The 17,044-nt window shown below is 39.4% G+C and overlaps 1 protein-coding gene across 16 annotated transcripts in view; it reads right to left on the bottom strand.

Annotated features, from left to right (window-relative positions):
* Positions 1–17,044, bottom strand: part of SORBS2 (sorbin and SH3 domain containing 2) — a 247,725-nt gene that overhangs the window by 211,194 nt on the left and 19,487 nt on the right. For 15 of the 16 annotated variants that reach the window (XM_064449587.1, XM_064449585.1, XM_064449591.1 and 12 more), the window contains exon 2: positions 5,093–5,222. The gene's annotated coding sequence lies outside the window, so the exon portion shown is untranslated. Of the gene's footprint in view, positions 1–5,092; positions 5,223–10,922; positions 11,126–17,044 lie in introns of all 16 variants that reach the window. The other variant, XM_064449575.1, reaches the window with a different exon arrangement.

The following is a 17,044-nucleotide window of genomic DNA, read 5'->3' as shown; positions in this document are numbered from 1 at the left end:
TACTTTCTAAGAGATTTTAGGACAAACAAGAACAAATTAAAGTGATAGCCAGAGAATTGGTGGGTAAAAATTTAGCCTTCTAAAGTTAATTTAAAAAGCCAAAGGGGATATTTTGGTAGTATAGAAACCACAGATGAAAAGGAAGCTCTCCCATTCATTTAGAGATATAGGAAGAGAGGCAGAGTGGAATACACACTGTTCAGGCTGGAATAAAAGAGCTACACAGTGCCAGAAGCAAAAATGTTTGACTTATGATAAAGAACAAAGTGTAACTTTGCAAAGTTTAGTAAATACAGAGAATTAGTTTTTTAGAAAGAATATTGGGATGAACTATGAAGTGAAGGCTTTTAATGCAACTAGCTTGAACGCTATTAATTGAAATTCAGGGTAGTTAAGCATAAGGCATGATAAAAAGAACAAGGGTCATGCTTATAGGAACGCTTTAATCAATTGTTCCACATTCCAGTACATTTTCCAGTTAGTGATGCACTTAATATTCTCCTCCTGTCTTTGTTATATTAACCAATTATACTTCATCATTAATATTAACCCAACCAGTACTGTCACATCCCTTAGAGCATCATTCCCCATTAATGACAAAACTCAGTGAATGTATTTTGTAGCATGCTCTGAATGTCAAGATGCATGAGCTATTTTGGATAAAGGGAACAATAACTTCCAAGATTGATTTTTGTGAAATATTCTTTTTAAAGTGTTTGTTAATCAGCCAGAGATCCACAGCTTGAAGAATAAGATACGATACAAAAATATTTCACTGTTTCATCTTTCAGCTACTTTCCCCAATCCACTTCACTTTTAAGTTAAATCTTTAGCCAGTAAACCCTGCTATATAGTCAATAAACTGGGTACAAAATTGAAGTCAATCATTAAGCAAACAGTGCAATACTGCAATACAGTAGACGTGCCACTTAGGGACATAGCTTTGTGGTGGACTTAGCAGTGTTAGGTTAACGGTTGGAATTGATGATCTTAAAGGTCTTTTCCAACCTAAACGATTCTATGATTCTGGCGGCAAAAACGCAAGTCTCTGATGTTGTTCATATTGTGCTTTAAGTTACCACATATTCAGAGAGCTGAACTGGCATGAATTTGACTCCTACGATTTTATACTGCAGTTTAAGCGAGCATAGCTATATGGTGCAAAAGAACACACACTTCTACTGTTAAATAGTCATTGTTAGAATTTGCTAATATTACTAGGCTTTTAGTATATTGTATTCAGAAATATGAGTGTACTGTGCATAAAATACAAAGTTAATTCCCTAAGGTCACTCATTGTTTTGGAATAAGCTTTGAGAGCGCATTTCAGGGAAACTCAGCTGCCACAAGTTTTCTAGGAGTCATTTTCATTTCCTTCTCAGTGCATCTCAGCAAATTCCAAACCCAAGCACTGTTTTTACAGAGTGACTTCGGGAATACTCCCCAAACACACATCCTTTACCATTATGACACTGCCCTCAAAGGCTACGCCTCTGTATCCCCACCTGGGGATGGAAGAACAGACCAAACACTTAAACTGAGAGCTTCTACAACACTGTCCTACACACACAATGGTGGCGGCTTCTCGGTGAACTCATCTTGCCCTTTCATACAACAAAACCTTCAGGGGACAAGAGTCATCTCATTGCATCTTGTGCACCCATCTCTCTCACACGTAGTTGGGCTTGGTAAAACTGCCTTTTCCAATTGAAAAACAGAACAGCACCCTTAAACAAAACTGGAACCACACGGCAGGTATGCAGAACAATAGTAACTGCGTAAAACTGTTCGGCCCACACCTGTATAACCACACACTTGACTTAATATTTACATGTAAAAAAAATTGAGTACCTGATTGAATAAATTCTCCATATGAGAGCTTTATTTTGAGACAAGAACAATTTGTATTTCCTCAATAGTTTCATTTGCATGAATAGTCACTTCCCTTTAAGAACGTCCTCTACGCAAAGCAGAATGCTCAGTGGGTTGCTATATCTTCTTGTTGGTTTTTTTTTTTAAAAAAAGGCTGACTGACAAATACAAATGAGTGGTATGTAGATACAGACACCATTAGATGTTCCTTATGTGTAACAGTTGGAAAATTCATTTAACAGCACTGAAAAAGTCAATGCGCAACAGGAAAAACCAGAGGGGACTAAAATGAAGAGCACTTTGAATTTAAAAGCTTAAATGAAGTTTCTGCTGGGAGTTTTCCCAAAGTTTTGTAACTTGATTAAGCACAGGTAGATTTCCCAGTCTGCAAAAGGCACATCCTTGATACCAATGCTACATGCCTTCCAGCTTTCAAGTACCAGGCTCCGGCATAAACGCAACTAAACAAAACTGAACATGGACAGAGTGCAAAACTCCTTGTGTCTTTAGAAAAGGCTGATTTTATTATTTTTTTTGTGGTGCCCAAAATATTGCACAGCCTTGCACCTCATGCATGAAAGTCTCAGGACAATTAACTAACTGAAGTACAGCAGGAGCCTTCGCTATCCAAAAAACAAGGCTCAAGTATTGTGAGTTTTTGTCTGCAGGAGCACTGCAGGCTCAGTACACAGGCTTTGCTTGGAGTGTTACAGCATTTAAGCTATGTGCTCTAAGAGAAGCTTACATAAAACCCCAGAGAACTATGCCATAGGATACATTCCTGATCATTGTGCACCCTGGACACAGGCCCTTATCTGTCAGTTTAATTCAACATTGACTTCGTGACCTATTTTAACCCCCAGAGGCTCTTAGAGCATTCCCAAATGACCCACTTCTCAACAACCAACTGGAGGTACTGTTCAGGCTGCCTGGTTATGTGCGTGCCCTGCTAAGTCCTCCATGCAACACAGGTATTAGGGGACTTTTTTCACCAGCAATATTTGCATCGCTCAGTGCAGCAATGAAAGAGCTACAAGACAAAAAATTCAGTAAAATTCTGGTTGGAAGGTCCCTCGGGAGGTCATCTGGTCCCACCCACAGATCAGGGCAGGGGGATTTTCAAGTTTTGGAAAGGGAAGATACATATGGATGACTAAAGAGGTGTAAAACACCAGTAGTAACAATATTTGACAAACTTCTTGGCATCACAGCTTCAGCTGGGTGTTGGAGAAGTCTCAGGGGACCTGAGCAGGTAAGGACTGGGTAAAACAAGTAGATTACCTAAAGAAAATCCCACTGTTTGTGGAGCACCGTATCCAATTAGCTTCCCCTGTGTGAAGCAAAGTGTTCATTCAGTGGATTTCTCATTGCTGATACCCCATGCCACTGATTTTTAAATGTTTTAAGGTAAATATATTTTCAAATTCCTGGCTTGTTTTTTTTCTTTTTACCTCCTATGCCATTTGCCAGCCATTTCTCACGTGTGCTCCTACCCACTGCTGGGAGGCATAAATATATCTGTTTAAATAAAAGCTTACTTAAAATGGCTTCCTACCTTCTCTTAAAGGATAACACAGTCGACACAGTACAACGTATGCCATTACAAAACCACTTACATCATGACAAATCACACCAAAAGATAAGATATCACACTGAAAGGAAAAAGTAGTTTCTGGCTTCCTTTATTTTGTACAGCAAAAGTGAAAAGCCTCTCTAGCAAATTAGCACAGGATTAGTACGTCTGTGATAAACCCGAGTCACTTAGAGGAAAATTATATTTCAAAGTATGCAGCAAAAGTAACTGGCTGGCTACGTTCCTGGATTCAAGCCAACCTAAAGAAACCTGCAGTTTACAGAAAGGTAAAACACAGGAGGCTTAAGTTGTGACTGCTAGACACCACCATACCCTTCCTTTGCGAGATTAATGTTACTTTACTTATAAATATGCCCCACCAGAAAGAGAACACCTAGCCTTGACAGGAATTTAAATTTTGCTCATTGTTCTACAGAAAAGGTAGATTCCTCCCAATAGACCTGTGAAAAGCCAGCAAACATCAATCCAAGATGAACAACAGCATCAGTATTTTTTTCTCCCTAGATTTTCTGCAGCCTAAATATGTTCACACAGGACCACCTCACACTATGTACAAAACCCAGGCTAGTACAGTTCAGACACCAATAAGGTTGACAGTACCTTTTTAAAAATCATAGGGAACAGACTCCTTGAAGGGTTTCTATCTTGAAACTTCATTCAAAGTATCTTAGCTTCCTTACTTTCCACACATATTAAAGATAATGTGATTGGGAATAGTCAGCATGGACTTATGGAGGGGAAATCATGTTTAACCAACTGATAGCCACCTACAGGAGCTTTTGCCTTTAAAATTGTGGGTCTCGTTCTGCAACAGGTTAATCCACACAGTAGTGATTTGGGTATGTATTGAATCCAGTAGGGTGAAGGAGAGCTAAGGAAGAACAGCAGTATTCATGGGGATGTGGTGCTACTGGGTAGAGACAATAGTGCCTATAACACTATATGACATTTTGTAGTTCTGTTTTGCTGTAAAGTATCTTTGGGGACCAGCTACTAATGCAATCTGTTGTTTTCTTATAATTGAGGAAAAAACCAAACCAATGAACACATCATTTATTAGGTCCACTCTTAGAAAGTTATGATTTATAGTCTTTTCAGGATTCAGTTTTACAGGTTTGTAATTCCTAACTATGAATTTCAGACTTCATGGCATAAGAATGAAAATTAATACATGAAAACACTGTAAAGCTACTTCAAGGTACTACAGAAATATTTTATCACTATTGAACTAGACTCTGAAAAAACCTTGCTGGCATTTAACAGACCTGTTTTATTTAAGTAAGCGTCCTCACTTGATACAGTATACAAATGCAGGAAGGGCAAATGCATCAAACCATCAATGTGGTTAACCAGCCACTCTTCCGCATGAAAGGCCTTGCCTGCCCTGCAAAATTTATTAGCCTTAGTGATCCTTTCTTCCTACCAGACTCCAGAAAGCTCTTTGTACCAAATCCCTGCAGCAACACTTGGTGAACAGGCCTAGACTGCAGTAACTGCTTCCTCAACATGTTTTTGTTTAGGAGCTACTTTCATTATCCAAATCATTACTCTTAAATGAGCAAAACTGCTTTTTTAATTCATTAGGCAACACAATTCCTCAAGTATACTGAAAATAAAAACACTTACCATATGCTTCTCAGCAGAGAAATCCAGCCAATTAGCAATGGTAGTCATAGCAGGCATCCATGCCCCTCTGCATCAGTTTTCCTTTTGTAAGGCCTGTTTCTTCTACCCACGTCGATAGTTGTGATATACCCTGTAAAGAAGCATACATTGGCAATTTAGTAATCTTGAAGTGAACCATTTCTATAATCTGTGTATAACAGGTTCATTTTCTTCCTTCAAATTTGCACACAAGGTGTAACAGTACACAGCTGGGTCAACATAGCCAAGGACTTTGACCCACTGATTTTAAGAACAGCTGCCAAGGTCACTGTGTATGTATATAACAAACAATTTAACTGAAGCTGGCAAACTGTTCTTTCTGCTTCATACAGTATGTTAAAAGTAATTGTGCCCTAAACCCCCAACCACTGAAAGCTCCTACTTTTTCTATGCTGGATTGCAATTCTGCAGTAGCAGATCTACAAAATTCAGTGTCAAAACTTTTCTAACTGCAAATATTAAGTTGTCAATAATGCAAAACAAAAATCCACCATTTAATAAAAGCATTTTCAAAGGCCCTACAAAAAGTCTCAAACTTATCCATCAATGCGAGAGTTTTAGTTAAGTGTCATAGAAGTCCACCTACACCTATAACCAATTTGGGGTGGGGTTGGGGGAAGAATAAAAAAAATAAACAAAAAATAATCAAGTGGACTATCTGCCCTAGCAATCACTATGTTTTAGACTCTTCGGACTGTCAAACTTGCGTTTTACATGCTTACGAACTCTGAACTGTTAGGTGGGTTTCATAATTTAGAATTAAACCATACATAAGATTTTTATTTAGGGATAATATTTTATTATATGAAGTCATGAGATAACAGAGGCAGGAACACCTTCTGTGAGACTTCTTTTCACATATAAAGCCATAAAGTCCTTCGATTAACATACCTTATTTCTTAGTGAAACACAGAAAATAGTTGCATTTTGAACAAAAGCTGTAATTAGTTTTAACTTGAGATGCATCTTGCTGTGCTGAAGTTAAGTTCATTTGAAAAAGTAGTCAAAACTACAGCAGCAAGTCAGAATCTGATCTTTTTTTAAAAAAATTGAGTTACAGTAAAAATTTGACATGATTATCAACATGAAACCAAGTTCTGGACAATTAAGTGGGATAGCTTTTCAGAATGAGGAGTACTACATAAAGCAACATACAAACCTACAGAAATACAAGTATAAGTCAGTAAATACATTGGCACCCAAGAATCTCTTCAGGAACACCTGTTTATAAACAGGTTGTATGAAACTAGGGCAGCTGAAAGTCTTCCAACATAATTAGTTTCTTAAAAAAAAAGATGCCTCAGTATTTGACAATATGTGCTGGTTTTGGCTGGGATAGAGTTAATTCTCTTCACAGTAGCTGGTAAAGTGCCGATGGCACATTGATGCTTTAGTTGCTGTTAAGCAGCGGCTCAGTGCTGCTCAGTAGCACCGGTAGCAGTCAGGGACCTCTCCCGCTTCCCGCACTCTGCCACGTGGGCAGTAGGCCGGGAGGGGCGGGGCCACGGCCGGGGCAGCTGACCCCGACTGGCCAATAGGATGCTCATTCCATACCACGTGACGCCACGACCAGCACATTAACCGGGGCGGTTGGCCCGCGGGGGGCAGTTGGCCCGCGGGGGGCAGTTGGCCCGCGGGGGGCAGTTGGCCCGCGGGGGGCAGTTGCGGCTTGGGGACTGGCAGCAGCGGGTGGTGAGCAGCTGCGTCACGTGCAGGTTGTTTTGGTTATTCATCCCCCTTGCCCCCGACCCGGGTTTCATGCCTCTGTTTTCCTTTCCACTGCATAATTATTGTTGTTGTGATTATTATTATTGTTTTATTTTAATTATTAAACTCTACTTATCTCAACCCACCAGCGTTACCCTTCTGATTCTCTCCCCCACCCCGCCGGTGGGGGAGCGAGCGGCGGCTGTGTGGACCTGAGTTGCTGGCTAAACCACAACACAATAATAGTTTGATTTTTTTTTTAACTCCCCCAGATCAGAGGGAGATCTTGCCTAGTTCCCTGCCAGCAGCTGTGGAACACAGGTTTCCAGACACTCCAGCCAGCATGGAAGTTTGCATTCCTCTCATCTGCTGATTAAGAAGCTCCAGATGAATATTTAGACTCCTAACCATACATAGCTGAGAACGTGGTGATCTAGGAGATGGCCTTTTAGGGTTTTTTGTTATCTTTGTTTTGTGAGTCCCAATACACTTCAATGCTGTGTCCACCGGAGAGGGGAAGAAGAGTTTCATTTCCTCTTGCTCTCCTCGTTTTACTTTGATATAAAGCATTACCAGAACATCCTTTGCTAGGACAACATGAATTTAGCCATTTGGTTTGAACTGGAAATACTTAAAAACTTTCACTCAAATGGAAATTGAGTCTTAAGCTTCAGACAACAGGCAGAGAAGCTACATTTCAGGGAAGGTAGGTCACATTAAAGGCAAGATAGACTTTTCTCCTAAACATACACTGATGCTGGCAGAAAAAGCTACAGATGAGTTAGGAATAACAAACCCAATTGAGATCGCTTTAAGAGTTGTGCAAAAATACAGCAGAAAAATAACAGAATTGTAGGGGTTGGAATGTTCCTTTGGAGATCATATTGTCCAACCTCCCTGCTTGAGCAGGCGCACAGGAATGCATCCAGGTTGGTTTTGAATGTCTCCAGGGAAGGAGACTCCACAGCCTCTCTGGGCAGCCTGTGCCACTGCTCTGGCACCCTCACAGGAAAGAAGTTTTTTCTCATATTGAGGAGGAACTTCCTGTGTTTCAACTTGTGCTCATCGCCCCTTGTCCTGTCATTGGGCACCACTGAAAAGAGTCTGATCCCATCATCCTGACGCCCACCCTTCAGATATTTATAGGCATTGATGGAATCCCCCCCTCAGTCTTCTCGTCTCCAGGCTGAACAAACCCAAGTCTCTCAGACTTTCCTCATAAGGGAGATGCTCCGGTCCCCTGATCATCTTGGTAGCTCTCTGCTGGACTTACTTAAGCAGTTCCATGTCCTTCTTAAACTGGGGGGACCAGCACTGGACACAGTACTCCAAATGTGGCCTCACTAGGGCTGAGTAGAGGGGGAGGATAGCCTCCCTCACTCTGCTGGCCACGCTCCTTTTAATGCAGCCCAGGATACCATTGGCCTTCTTAGCTCTCAACAGAGCCACTTTCCAGCAGGTCAACCCTGCAACCTGTACTGGTGCATGGGGTTGTTCCTCCCCAGGTACAGGACCTTGTACTTGCTCTTGTTGAATTTCATGAGGTACGCCCTCAGCCCAGCTCTTTTTCAATCTTTCAGATTCAATCTTTCAGACAATACTAAGATGAGGTCAAAGAAAGCTGACACACATAAAAGACATCCTCATTGTTATGTAAGACCAGGTCATAAACAACAAACTCATCCACAGTTAACCAAAGTGACAGAGGACAGATAAAGATGGAACAGAGTAATGAAAACATTAAAACCAACAGAAAACACTGTGATTGAGGTTGATCAAAATTGGAAGATTCAAGAGAAGGATACCCCTACCCACCATAGTTAATCCCTGAAACAACGCGCTACTGATGATACATCTTTTTATGATTATTTATGGATCCCAGTTTGCTCAGTGCTATGTAAGAGACAGAAAATCATACATTTGTTGAAAAAGTGCAAGTTATACAATAAAAATCAAACCCTTTCCCCTCCTTTCCCAACATTGCCATGTTAGTCTACTATGGTTACAACTTTTCCAGCCTTTTATCTTCTGGGACTTGTTCATACTAGGAAAAAAGAATAGGTTCCAACTAATCAAGAAACATCTGAACTGGGTAACTGACTGTCAACCATCTGCCTGCCAACTTGTGTTAAAATGACAAGTAGCCCAATTTCCACTAGGAATTTACCTTAATTTTCATAAAGCAATTTCAATATAACACAGGGAAGGGAAAAGGCCATAATTGTGGCTGCCACTGTCTCTATTCATTTTCACCGATTCTGCTATATTTTCGTTGTCACCAGTAGCAGAAGCCAACATAATCCTGACCCTGAATTAAGTTAATAATGATGCTAAAAGTCACTATCTTTAATGGGAGCATTTTCCAATTAGTACATTTGAAGGTTCATCACCATTGTAATCAAGTAACCCCTCTGGTGCGAACATCCAGGGGAAAGTGGCCTCATGACACCATTGATCCCAGCCTCCTTAAAATCATGTTCCGCCTAATTAGTGCTGCAGAATTCTGAATTTGATTCTGCTATATTCATCTTTTGCAAGTAATTATGAAGGTACGCATACCCCTGGACCCTGAATTAGAAAGAGCAAAAAGTAGAAAAAGTAGTAGAGAGTGTATTTGTACATAGATTTTATGCCCTTTCCAGGAAAAACCTCAGCATGAATAATACATACTTTTAGGTTTGGTTTTTGATTATTTGTTTTAAAATCAACTCTTTCAAGAATGTTAGGATTTACAAAGAAAATCCAAATCATATGTTCGATTTCAGCACAAATCATCCTAAAACACAGAATTAACTTATAATCACAGCTTTCTTGATCACACCCCAATGTTGAAATTCTATAAAGGTTTACAGTATTGTAACTTATATCAACATATGCTCTGTTCCTTTGTGCTCCAGAGATACACAACTATATAGATACTGCTTCCTTTTTGAACATAAAGCCTGCGTAAGGCTTTATTACAGAAGAAATTGAGGTGTACTGTATCTTGACACAGAGATGATGTACTGCACTTAGTACAGTGATGTTATTCAGAAACTAGCAAATGCATGGCTTCTACGATGTGCAGCTAATTCATATTGCTGGAATTAAGCTGGAAAAAAGCTAACAAACAGCCATGCCAGATGTAATACATATCAGATTACAAAATAGTCAACACTTCTAACACATGACTCACATCAGTAAATCTCATGGTAAATACAGATTTCCTACAACATCCTAATTCTAACATACATTTCCTAACATAAGCACTGTTATTGCTAGAGTCAAAATTGTAGTTATGTTGATACAGTGACAGCAAAGTGCAATGCCTTAATGTCTCTCCCTAAAGGCAACTCTGAAGATGTCTTCCTTCCAACCAACTTCCTTCCAACTCATTAAAACAAATCCATTGCATGTAAATACAGAAGTGCGCTTAAAAGCCAGCAGACTCAAGTTAGCATTATACCTACCTCTTTGATTTTACATATATATAAAGTTACCAGTTGGCTTAAATCATTTTAATTAACTCATAAAAGCATATTGTGAAACGTATTTTATATTGCTTTCTTTGGACGACAAAATGGCTCACTTGCAAAAGTATTTGGAAGTTTTTCATACTCCAAACTAAGACTATTAGTCAGCTACAATGACTACTTTTAGTAGTTGTCAGCAAGTAAAACCTCAAATTATTTTTGACTCCAAGAGGAAAATAGTTGGTTTTGATCTGATTAATGTTAGATCTTAAAGAGAGGCAGCAAATAATTGAAAACAAATATCTCCATGGTACTCCTTTCAAATATTCACCTATCACCTGATAGATATTCCTATCTAAAAAAAGGGATACTTGTCATCCTTACCCCGATATGATACCCTAACCAGCATATTTAACTAAAACTGTCTTGATGCTTGGAACGCTTCTGGAACAGATGGCCATACCTACCATTTTCTGCAGTTTCCCTGTATTCTATTGAAGAAGTAAATGCCAAACTTAAGCAGACTGATTAACTTTGGAGACTACCAAGTTCTATCAAACAGTAGCAAAGTCAACAGCAAAGACAAGTACCATAGTGGGGCAGGCTATCTACAGGTCTCCAGATGTTCTCACCTTATAAGTGTATCATGCAGACAGGACTTTCTCAAGGGCATAAACATTTAAGTTCCAGGAAGGCAGATAAGTTCAGCAGACTTGAACAGTGGCTATAGCAGCAGGTGCAGAGACTCCACCATAGGCTCACATTCACATATGAAGTACCTTCTCATCCACTCCAATTCACACTACTGTCATAATAATGGTGGCATCACCAGTTCCTGTCAGTCCACAAAATACAGAGTGAGTTTAGTTTCTCAGATGGCACGTGCTGTGCTCTGCATAAATTACGTTTCAGCATACTATTCAGTCTGAACCAAATCTTTAAATCCTTCCTGCTTTTCAGGTAGACCTCTGTCTGAAGCAACTCCTCAGCTGGGTTCCTGACATCAGATGCAGAATTTCACATTAAATAGGGCAGTTAATAAAAATACACATCTATTTTGTACATCTTAGGAATATAATACTCAAAACTGAATTGATATTAATACAAATATTTCTGCAGTGCTTCTGACTTAGTTTAATCATGGCGGGGCATACAGAACTCCTGGCTCACCTTTCCAGATGCCTGTGATAAATACTGAAGTTATCGTATGCAATTAAGCTTTCTATGTACAACCTCAACAAGCTAGGATTAGACACTATTTATTAATCTTTACAAATCACAGAGCTATTACATACCATCTAATATCTAAAATCTGAAGCCTGAAAAGCTGTTATTTCCATGGCCTAAAAATATCTTGCTCATCCAGCTCCATGAATAGCTAGGTCAAGCTATTTAACTGTTTGAATTATCTTGTAAGACTTACACATGTAACGGACACTGTTCCTATCAAACCCACCCCTCAGAGGCTGTGCTTAAAAAGGTATTACTGTACTACAACTTTTCACTTATGGGACACCTTTTCAAAATATTCTGTGGACTCCAGGAACTGTATTTCTATACATAGTTACATGTAAAAAAAACCAGTACAGTCAGAATCCAGTATGATTAAAGATTCTTTTCAGAAAACCTATTGTGACAAAACTACTTTCCAATACTTAAATTATTTTCTTTGTGGACCAATGTATTACCTAAGAGACAAAGGTTATAAAAAGCAAATGTATTGGGTTTAGGTATCAAGGGTTTGGTAGCCAGGGGGCTGCAGAGGTGGTTTCTGTGCACAGACACCAGAGACCATCCTCATGTCAGCCAGAGCCTGTTCCAGCCAGCTCCAAAATGAACACACCATTGGCCAAAGCAGAGCCCCTCAGCAACTGGTGCTGGTGGCACCTCTGCGATAACATATTTAAGAAAAGGCAAAAATTGCTGTGCAGTAGCTGTGAGAGAGGAATGAGGAATTCCAAGAGAAACAACAACCCCCCACACCACAGTCTGAACAAGGATGGGGAGCAGATTCTCCAGTCACTGTAAACAGAGATTCCCCTGCAGCTCGCGGAAGACCATGATGAAGCAGATTGTCCCCCTGCAGCCCATTGAAGACCATGTCAGAACATAAATCCACACTTCAGCCCATGATAGGACCCGAGGGAATACCATGAAGATGTGCCAGGGGATGTTTAGGTTGGATATTAGGAACAGGTTCTTCCCCCAGAGGGTGGTGGAGCATTGGAACCAGCTCCCCAGGGAGGCAGTCATGGCTCCAAGCCTCACGATATTCAAGAAGCATTTGGACAACGCCCTCAGACACATGGTGTGAATTTTGGGGTTGTCCTGTGCAGGGACAGGAGTTGGACTCAATGATCCTCGTGGGTCCCTTCCAACTCAGGACATCCTATGATTCTATGGAGGACCCCACACCGCAGCAGGTGGATGTGCCCTGAAGGAAGCTGCAGCCCATGGAGAGCCCACATTCTACCTCAGGAGGCAAGAGAGTCAGGAGTGAAGTTGAGCCTGGGAAGATGGGGGGGTTGGAGGGGAGGAAGATGTTCTTAGTTTTCATTTCTCACTATCTTACTCCATTATTAATTGGCAATAAATTAATTTTCCCCAAATCAAGTCTGTTTTGCCCACGACACTAATTGCCAAGTGATGTCCCTGTCCTTATCTCAACCTATAAGCTTTTCGTCTTATTTTCTCCCCCATCTTGCTGAGAAGGAAGAGTGAGTGCAGTTTGGTAGGCATGTGGCAGCCAGACCCACTACAGCAAAGCACAAAGTCAGTCCATTAGCAAGTAATCTCAGAAAGATCTGACAACAGAACTAGGGTGTTCCTGCTCCTATTTTATCAGGGACGCATCCATTAATGTGTCTGGATGACCATAAAGGGACACACACCTGCCTGGAGGTCAGTTCCACAGAAGGACTGGTTGACTATACTTTCACACCGAATGTGGTCACAGCCACATTCTACCAAGGATATATCAAAGCCTGGAAGCTGTCTTGGCCTCATTCTAAAGAAAGCTCTTCCTAACGAGAAAATTGCTTTCGAGCGCATGTCAGTTGAGTTGGGTAACACATTCTTCCCCTTTGGGGGGATATTTAGTGTTCTATGCTCATTAGCTAAGGTGACAAACAACATTTATAAAGATAACTCTGAAAACATTTGTTTATGCAAACCAAAATATATAAATGTTTCATACACCTTTTAATTTCATGTTCAACATGATCACTCAATACTGCTAGTTTTAGAAATCAGATAATTTAATATTCTATTTAAGGTGATTTTTCTCTTTAGAAAGTGTCAGGTTGCCAATGCTTCCTTTTCCTTCTTCACCCCCAGTGTTGGGGGAACTTAAATTCTATCCCACAAGTAGTTGTGGCTTTGACAAGTCAGTATATAGTTCGCATATCAATGAAGTGCTAATTAACATAAAGAACTGGTATAACAGCATTTAAATAGTTTTAGCTTGTCATTCAGGTAAAAGCTAAGCACTTATTTGAGATGAGTTCAGAGGCACAGCATGGTTAAGGGACAGAAGTTTAATTTGCTACAGGTTTCAGTAGCACCCAAACTAGCTGATCATAAGTCTCAGCACCAGATGGAAACTCATATGACTGACTGTGCATCCAGTTTTGACTATAAAATGTGAACCTTTAATTCCGCTTGAAAGAATCATAACAATTCTAAGTGAATTCTTCTCACTGTTAAAATAATTGTATGGTTTGTGTTGAGAATGCTGCATTGAAAAGGGCTGTGCAGAAAAATATCATTAGAAATACCCAAAGCAAAATGAACTGGTTCTCAGAGGTCATGCATTCAGAGACTGGATGCAATCTGACAGTGTCGATAAAACTAATTGGTCTAGCAACAGTACAGCGTAAATTCTGTGTAAGTTCTCCTAGACCTGTATTAGTTTGTATGAAGCTAGGTCAGTTCTGAGTGTATCTGAATGCTAACATAAGGCTAGATGATCCTTATTACTGTCAGTCTCTAAAGCATGTGTATTTTCCATCATCTCAATTCAATAACTCTTTATTCACGTTTTCATACCTTCTCTGTAAACCATTACACTGCATATAAAGGAGTTTCTCTCAATCCATTCCTTTTCACAAAATATGAATAGACCAGAACAAAACCCTGAATGCAAGCCAGTTCCCACCATTTCTGATGTTAGCTCAGGTCTTTTCAGGGGAATAGTTTAATAGAAGCTGGAGAATATCAGTTTACTTCAGCACACAGTGTCTTCTGTCCTTCAATCTGTGTATTCATTAGCACTCCAACTTTGCAACATATTACATAGTTACTTAAAGTAATCTGAATCCAACAATTCACAAAGCATTGAAAGCAGCAAATTCTTTACAGCCTCAGCTTTCCAATATGCCCTTTCTCACTTAATAGAAGCCTCCAAAATATGATTTCTGTCCTGTCTTGTGAAGTGAAATAACCACAGGAAGTTACAGCAGTTACAACTACCCTAATTTAAGACAGCAAGTGTGAATTTTTAGGGGAGATCAAAAATCTGAGAGCAACAGCTATGGTAAAGCTTAAATTCTAAAAATAATACTTTTTGAAAAAAAAATAAAACTGAGCTATTGAGAACTTTGTAATACACTAAGGATTACAACCCAGTATGTACACATTAATAGACATTATTGGTGCTCCTAGTCACTGATACCCTTAAGCTGCAGCCATTTGTATACCTCTACATTTCTGGTCAAAAAATCCTAATCAGAATTACATGATGTTTGCCATGTGTTTATACCACTTTAACACATTGGCAGGATGCCAAGGATATTTATTTTAGAGAAAACTATTCCTATTAGGCCTTCAGAAAAGGTTCTCCCCCACACACCCCTTAGTTCTCACAACTTTAAACCAACATTTTGGGGGCATGCCTTAGTTCATGAGTCAAGATACCCTCCTATCATCCTAGGAAATGCTTAACTAATAGTTCCAGGCATCAGCTCACTAACGTTATATCTACTTCTAAGGCCCCAAAGTCTCCCTTATACACTATAAAGACAAAACACAGAGCACTAAATGTAATGGCATTAGACTAAATACTAGGGTGTTTAGTTTTAAGTAACAAAGTCCTTTGTGGATTTTAACGCTAAACGGCTTTAGGTCCAAAATTCTGTGGTGGAGGTAGAACTGAGCTCTGTATTCTTCTACAGGATTATTCTAACCAAAATTGATTTCTAATTTGATCTTACAGAATCCTTGAACAGGAAGTTTAGGGTAGCTGGTTAACATCTTACTCCATCAGAAAAACTGAGCAATACAGTCAAATGCATTTGTTTATCTATAAAGATTTTATGAACAAAACTACCAAACTCTAGATAAATCAGTGTACATGTACATAGCATATTCTATTTCCTTTATGTTCTGATTTAGTGTCTTGGCCAAATTCTTCACTGAAAACATACAAGCATTAATCCTGAAATATGTAAAAAAATCTATAGTGCAAACCCCCCCTGTACTAAAAGGCATGGTGACATGAGGGAAGAGCAAGAACTTAGAACTTCAATGCCTGCATACAGCCTGCACACGGTCAATGCACACTACATAAAATGTATATGTACATATATAATGGAACTCAGCCTATGTATGAACACCAAACAGAATCACTTTGATGTTGGTATATCTAACAATGTGGCTGAGATGACAAAACATTACTACTTAGTCTGCCTATACTTCACAGCATCTGGTAATCGGCCACTGCCAGAACAGGATTTGTATATTTTTTGAACATAGTATAAGGAAAATATATCTTCTGGGGAAATGCAAAATAAACAATAAACAACCTGAATATTGGGATACTGCAGAAAAGCATTTACCATTAATTTGATGTGATTATATTCAGCGTACAGCAAATGAACTATAAAATGTATTATAATTATACGGTACAGGTTCAGTCTATTTGACTTCTTCTCAGCAATACTGCAAGGATTATGACTATTTCAAGTAAAATACTCATTGATAGCTCAGACTCTTGAAATAACTAAAAAGTAAGCTAACTCAAATTATATCCTCATTTCAGTGGAGATTGGTTACAATTTTCTTGTTGCAGAGAATTGAGGTGTATTCAAGGAATGTATACTTCTCCTCCCAGTCCCTGTAGTCTAGTATAAGCAGCAGCTTTTCTTTTTCACCAAGTCTTGGCAACACCTTACGTCACATTTAAATCATTCTCCACATCACTTATGGCTCAGGATAAATTTTCACATGAAAGAATGGCTACACCACTCATCAATAACATCATTCATTCACTGCTCCTCCCAAACATACTCTCACCTAACCAACAGAGCAAAGTGATCCAACAACTGAGAAATATTTTGAGAATCCCTAGACACAGATAATTTTCTGACCAGTACTGGCAAACTTCCTCACGGTTTTGTCTCAAGTAGGACACAGCACTGGCATGGACAAAGCAGATTTGTTCTTCTAGATTCCAGATTATTATGTCTACATCTTTATGATGCATCTAAGTTTTCATCCATATAATGTATAGTTATATTAATATTTGTGCATTATTCCTAATAAGATTAGCTTATGGAAAAACTGATGATTGTGCCCTTGACATCTAAATGCTGTTTTGACATACCACTACAGAGTCACTAGTGCCAAATGCAAACAGGATTTTATGAAAGGACTCCCTGAAGCACTAGAACTCTAGGTCTGTATAAATACTATTCGCTTACTTTTGTGAAGTATTTGGTGTGTTTCACAGACTTTTTGGCAAGAGCTACAAACCTCT

Source organism: Phalacrocorax carbo, chromosome 4 (assembly GCF_963921805.1).
Source record: "Phalacrocorax carbo chromosome 4, bPhaCar2.1, whole genome shotgun sequence".
NCBI classification, from domain to species: Eukaryota; Metazoa; Chordata; class Aves; order Suliformes; family Phalacrocoracidae; genus Phalacrocorax; species Phalacrocorax carbo.
This window is presented reverse-complemented; position numbering and strand designations above follow the sequence as displayed.